Source organism: Somniosus microcephalus, chromosome 2 (genome assembly GCF_052327205.1).
Source record: "Somniosus microcephalus isolate GS21.2 chromosome 2, FLI_Smic_1.0, whole genome shotgun sequence".
NCBI classification, from domain to species: domain Eukaryota; kingdom Metazoa; phylum Chordata; class Chondrichthyes; order Squaliformes; family Somniosidae; genus Somniosus; species Somniosus microcephalus.
In genome coordinates this window covers 143,326,909-143,333,240 of record NC_140988.1, presented here as the reverse complement: position 1 = coordinate 143,333,240, position 6,332 = coordinate 143,326,909, and positions in this window count along the sequence as shown.

The window sequence follows — 6,332 nt, the reverse complement described above, 5'->3', positions numbered from 1 at the left end:
TCAAAGGAAGAGGCTTATAATGTTGCCAAAAAAGTAGTAAGCCTGAGGATTGGGAGGATTTTAGAATTCAGCAAAGGAAGAAATTGATAAGGAAAGAAAAAAAGGATATGAGTGTAAATTAGCAAGAGACATAAAAACAGATTGTAACCGTTTCTATAGGCATGTAAATAGGAAGAGATTAGTGAAAGTAAACATGGGTCCATTAGAGGCAGAGATAGGAGAAATTATAATGGGGAATAAGGAAATGGCAGAGACGTTAAACAAATACTTTGTATCTGTCTTCATGGTAGAAGACACACAAAACATTCTGGAAATAATGGGAAATCAAGGGTGCAGAGAGAATGATGAACTTAAAGAAATCAGTATAAGTAAAGACATAGTACTGGAGAAATTAATGGGACTAAGTGGCGACAAATCCCCTGGCCCTGATGACCTGCATTCTAGGATTTTAAAAGAGGTAGCTGCAGAGATAGTGAATGCACTGGTATTAATCTTTCAGAATTCCCTAGATTCTAGAACAGTCCCCAAGGATTGGAAGGTAGCAAACATAACCCCGCTATTTAAGAAAGGAGGAAGAGAAAAAACGGGGATCTATAAGCCAGATAGCCTGATATCAGTAGTAGGCAAAATGCTAGAATCTATTATTAGGGACTGTGGTAAACCACTGTTTGTATTCCACTGTGTACATGCCTGGACATGCCTCGGCTGACTCCTCCCACAAGTCCTAGTATAAAGGTGACTGCTCCCCAGCCCTTTGTATTTCTGGACCGGTCGACCACTCGAGGCAGACCTTCATTCTTTTGTTAATAAAAGCCTTTAGTTACTCTCTTAACTCTCAGTCTTTTATGAGTAATTGATAGCGCATCAATTTTATTAACAAAATTTTTATAATGGAGAAGATCCTCACACCAGCATGCCTGGACTTAGATCATCGGGAGGCGGACTCATCCACCAAGTTTACTCACTGGCTTAAGTGTTTCAAAAAATTCCTGACCGCCTCCGCAGCAATCAAATCGGACGAGGACAAACTGGATGTCCTGACCTCCAAAGTGAACCACCGAGTGTACTCGGTCATCCAAGACGCGACCTCGTACGCGGACGCTATCAAGCTCCTCAAGGACCAGTACATGCGCCCAGTGAACGAAGTGTACGCCAGGCACCTTCTGGGGAGTCGTAAACAACAACCTGGGGAATCGACCGTGGAATACCTTCAGGCACTGTCTGTGCTTGGCCGGGCCTGTGGTTGTAAGGATGTAAAGGCCGCCGTGTACACAGAGGAACTTATCCGGGACGCTTTTGTAGCGGGCCACAGATCCAATTACACCCGACAGCGACTGTTGGAGCAGAGTGACCTCGACCTCAACAAGGCCTCTGAACTCGCACTATCATTGGATGCAGCCTACCGGGGCATGGATGCCTACTCCTCTGCACCGTGGACGCCGCGGGGAATGACAGCCTGGGACACGGTAGGACCGCCTCATAGCGCCGTGCCACCCCAGCCACACCCCAGCAACGGCCCAACTACCGCAGCAGTGTCCCAAGGCCAGACAGCAGTGCCCCAAGGCCAGAAATGCTACTTCTGTGGCCAGGCAAAACACCCCAGAGCGCGCTGCCCGGCGAAAAACGCGATCTGCTCGGGCTGTGCGAAGAAGGGACACTACGCTAACGTCTGCAGGGCCAAAGCCACCCCGAACCCCAGCAGCGCCGCGTGTGGGCCATGCGGGCCGCCATCTTGGGCCTCCCCGGCCATGTGCGAACCACCGGTACAGCAGCCATTTTGGACGCCTCCAGCCACATGGGGATCATGGACGCCGCCATCTTGGACGACAGTCAGAACGCAGCAGGCCCCCAACACCGCCTCATCTGATACCCGCAGCGACACACCGACCCCTACGCTGGCATCCGTTACACTGGACCAAGCGAGGCCGCACCAGCTGGCCAGTTCCACAATGGACATTAAGGTAAATGGCCACGATACAATCTGCCTTTTTGACTCTGGAAGCACGGAGAGCTTCATCCACCCCGACACGGTGCGGCGTTGCTCTCTCCCAGTCTTGCCTGCGCACCAGCAGATTTCTATGGCCTCCGAGTCCCAGTCGGCGGACATCGGTGGCTACTGCGTAGTGACACTCGTAGTAGACGGGACCGTGTACAATCATTTTAAACTTCTGGTCCTGCCCGACCTCTGCGCTGCCGTCCTGCTGGGGTTAGATTTTCAGTGCCACCTTAAAAGTGTTACGATGGCGTACGGTGGACCCCTACCCCCACTCACAGTCCGCAGCCAGCAGCTCCCAAATTGCCCGCCGCGCACCAGGTGCAACCTCTCCACACTCAGAGTCACCCCCCCCCACTGTTTGCTAACCTTACCCCCGACTGTAAGCCCATCGCCACAAAGAGCAGGCGATACAGTGCCGGGGACAGGGTTTTCATTAAAACCGAAGTGGAGCGGCTCCTGAAGGAAGGGATTATTGAGGGCAGCACCAGCCCCTGGCGAGCCCAGGTTGTGGTCGTTAAGACCGGCGAGAAGCAGCGCCTGGTCATCGACTACAGCCAGACAATAAATCGCTACACCCTGCTGGACGCCTACCCACTCCCCCGCATAGCTGATATGGTCAACCAGATCGCGCAGTACCGCGTCTTCTCGACCATTGACCTGAAATCAGCGTGCCACCAGCTCCCTATCCGCCCTGAGGACCGCCAGTATACTGCCTTTGAGACAAACGGCCGCCTCTACCACTTCCTTAGGGTTCCCTTTGGCGTCACCAACGGGGTCTCTGTCTTCCAAAGGGAGATGGACCGGATGGTAGATCAAAATGCGTTGCAGGCCACTTTCCCATATCTGGACAATGTGACCATCTGCGGCCGTGACATGCAGGACCATGACGCAAACCTCGAAAAATTCCTCTGCACCGCCCAACTCCTGAACCTGACATATAACAAGGAGAAGTGCATATTCCACACAAACCGCCTCGCCATCCTTGGCTGTGTTGTGGAACACGGAGTCATCGGCCCCGACCCCGACCGGATGCGTCCCCTTATGGAACTCCCACTGCCCCACTGCCTCAAGGCCCTGAAGAGGTGCCTCGGGTTTTTCTCCTATTATGCCCAGTGGGTCCCCTACTATGCGGACAAGGCCCATCCGCTGATCAAGTCCACCTCTTTTCCCTTGACGGCAGAGGCCCGCTTAGCCTTCCACCGTATCAAGGAAGACATTGCCAAAGCCACCATGCACGCAGTGGACGAATCCATCCCCTTCCAGGTGGAAAGCGACGCGTCCGACTTTGCCCTGGCCGCTACCCTCAATCAGGCGGGGAGACCCGTGGCCTTCTTTTCACGAACCCTCCAAGGCCCGGAGACCAGACACTCCGCTGTTGAGAAGGAGGCCCAGGCGATTGTGGAGGCTGTGCATCATTGGAGGCACTACCTGGCCGGAAAACGATTTACCCTGCTCACTGACCAACGTTCAGTTGCTTTCATGTTTAACAACAAGCAGAGGGGCAAAATCAAAAATGACAAGATCTTGAGGTGGAGAATCGAACTTTCCACCTACAATTACGAGATCTTGTACCGGCCCGGGAAGCTCAATGAACCCCCGGATGCGCTATCGCGTGGCACCTGCGCCAGTGCGCAGATCGATAGACTGCGGGCCCTCCACAATGACCTCTGCCACCCGGGGGTCACCAGGTTCTTCCACTTCATCAAGGCCCGCAACCTGCCTTACTCTATTGAGGAGGTCAGGACCATGACCAGGAACTGCCAAGTCTGCGCTGAGTGCAAACCGCACTTTTATAGACCAGACAGGGCCCACCTGATAAAAGCCACTCGCCCCTTCGAGCGCCTGAGCGTTGATTTTAAAGGGCCTCTCCCCTCCTCCGACCGCAATGTGTACTTCCTCAATATTATTGATGAGTACTCCCATTTCCCGTTCGCCATCCCCTGCCCAGACATGACCAGTGCCACGGTCATTAAATGTCTGAACGACCTCTTCACCCTGTTCGGTTTCCCCAGCTATATCCATAGCGACCGGGGCTCATCGTTTATGAGCGACGAACTCCGTCAGTACCTGCTAACTAGGGGTATTGCCACAAGCAGGACCACCAGTTACAACCCCCGGGGGAACGGACAGGTGGAAAGAGAAAATGCAACAGTTTGGAAGGCCGCCCTGCTAGCCTTAAAGTCTAGGGGCCTTCCAACCTCCTGCTGGCAGGATGTGCTCCCCGATGCGCTCCACTCTATTCGGTCACTGCTCTGCACTGCCACTAACGCCACCCCTCATGAGAAAATGTTTGTCTTCCCAAGGAAGTCCACATCGGGGACATCGCTACCGCCATGGCTGACGTCCCCAGGGCCGGTCCTACTGAGAAGGCACGTGAGGACCCATAAAACGGACCCCCTGGTCGAGAGGGTCGACCTCCTCCACGCCAACCCCCAGTATGCTTACATTGCATACCCGGACGGGCGGGAGGACACAGTCTCCATAAGAGACCTTGCACCCTCGGGGGCCGCAGTAACCCACTACTCACTGCCACCCCCCCCAACGATCCGATATCCAGCCCCAGCAGACGGCAGGCCTGGGCCCCGCGACCCGCTCGACATCTACGAGGACGACACGCCTGTGCCACAGCCCACGCAGGACTTGACGCCGGAAGCTCCACTACCCCTGCCGTCGCCACGCCGATCACAGCGGCAGACAAGACCTCCGGAGAGACTCCAATACACTAACTTTTAATACACTTCACCCCGCCGGACTCAATTTTAAACAAGGGGTGAATGTGGTAAACCACTGTTTGTATTCCACTGTGTACATGCCTGGACATGCCTCGGCTGACTGCTCCCACAAGTCCTAGTATAAAGGTGACTGCTCCCCAGCCCTTTGTATTTCTGGACCGGTCGACCACTCGAGGCAGACCTTCATTCTTTTGTTAATAAAAGCCTTTAGTTACTCTCTTAACTCTCAGTCTTTTATGAGTAATTGATAGCGCATCAGGGACGTGGTAACAGGGCACTGAAAAATTGTAATATGATTAGGCAGAGTCAACATGGTCTTATGAAAGGAAAATCGTGTTTGACAAATCTGTTAAGAGTTTTTTGAAGAAGTAACTAGTAGGATGGATAAGGGAAACCTGTGGATGTAGTGTATATAAATCCAGAACATCCACCAAAATCAAATAATAGTACCTCTTTGATCACCCGAGACTCAAAGTTAAAGACTTACAGAGATGCCTCTGAAGAGTTGAGAAACGCTTTGCCCATTCAGCGAATTCTGCCTTTCTGTTAAAAAGGTCTTATGTTTATACCCTTTTGGCAGTGGTTTCTTCTTTGATGTTCTCTGCTGATGTCAGCTAATTGTCTTTATTGATACCTCTGTTTGAATGCTTTCTATCTTACTGTCAATTCAACTATTGCATGCATAATTATTTCTCTACCTTTAGGTGTTCCAAAAACCATCATAAAAACAATGACAGCTATGGTTTCTGTTTGATGTCATTCCTACAAAATGCTTTAATTCAATTCTTAATATTGGCTTTACTGTTTTTTTGCAGACATTGTGACTCCGTTCTGCTCTAAGTTTAATACAAACACAATGCAATTACTTGGTGTATCTATTGAAGTCATATCTTCAAAGCCTTCTTGTTGGTATTATATTTACTATGTCTATATTAAAGACACTTTGACCAGGTGGTTCATGCATTTCTAGCTATCTCAATTGGTTGCATATTTAATCGTGTTTCCTGTCATCCAAGTTTAACATAAAAACTATTTGACCAGCAGGTGTTTCTTTACTTGATGTCATGTTTCAAAGGCACATGCCTCTTTTAATGTTTGTATTTCTGTTTTACGTGTTAGCTCGTCACACTTTAAACTGGGCATTTTCATTGTGTTACCTCCAAACTCTAGGCCTTTCAGAAGCACCAATGGTTTGCTTCAATCTTTCATTGTTTTAGTATATTTAACTACTTCCCATTTCAAAGCTTGTTTACAACTTTGTTATCAGCTGATCTTTTCTCAGAAGCCTGTATTCTGTTTGCAGCCTGTGTGCTGAGGCTTATGCCTTTAAAACCCAGTATGTCATGTATTAATAATATTAGAAATCTGTTCATGGTATCGTGTATTTCTCTGAATCATGGCTATTCCTTCACACTCTCCCCACCCTGTGCTCTCTCCAACACCCAGGGCTCTCCCCCCCGCACCCCCCGGCTCTCTCTCCCCCCGACCCCCTCCGGGCTCTCTCTCTCCGTCCCTCTCTCTCTCTCTCCCCCATCTCTCTCTCCCCCCCAGTCTCTCTCCCCCTCCGTCTCTCCCTCTCTCTCCCCCATCTCTCTCTCCCGCAA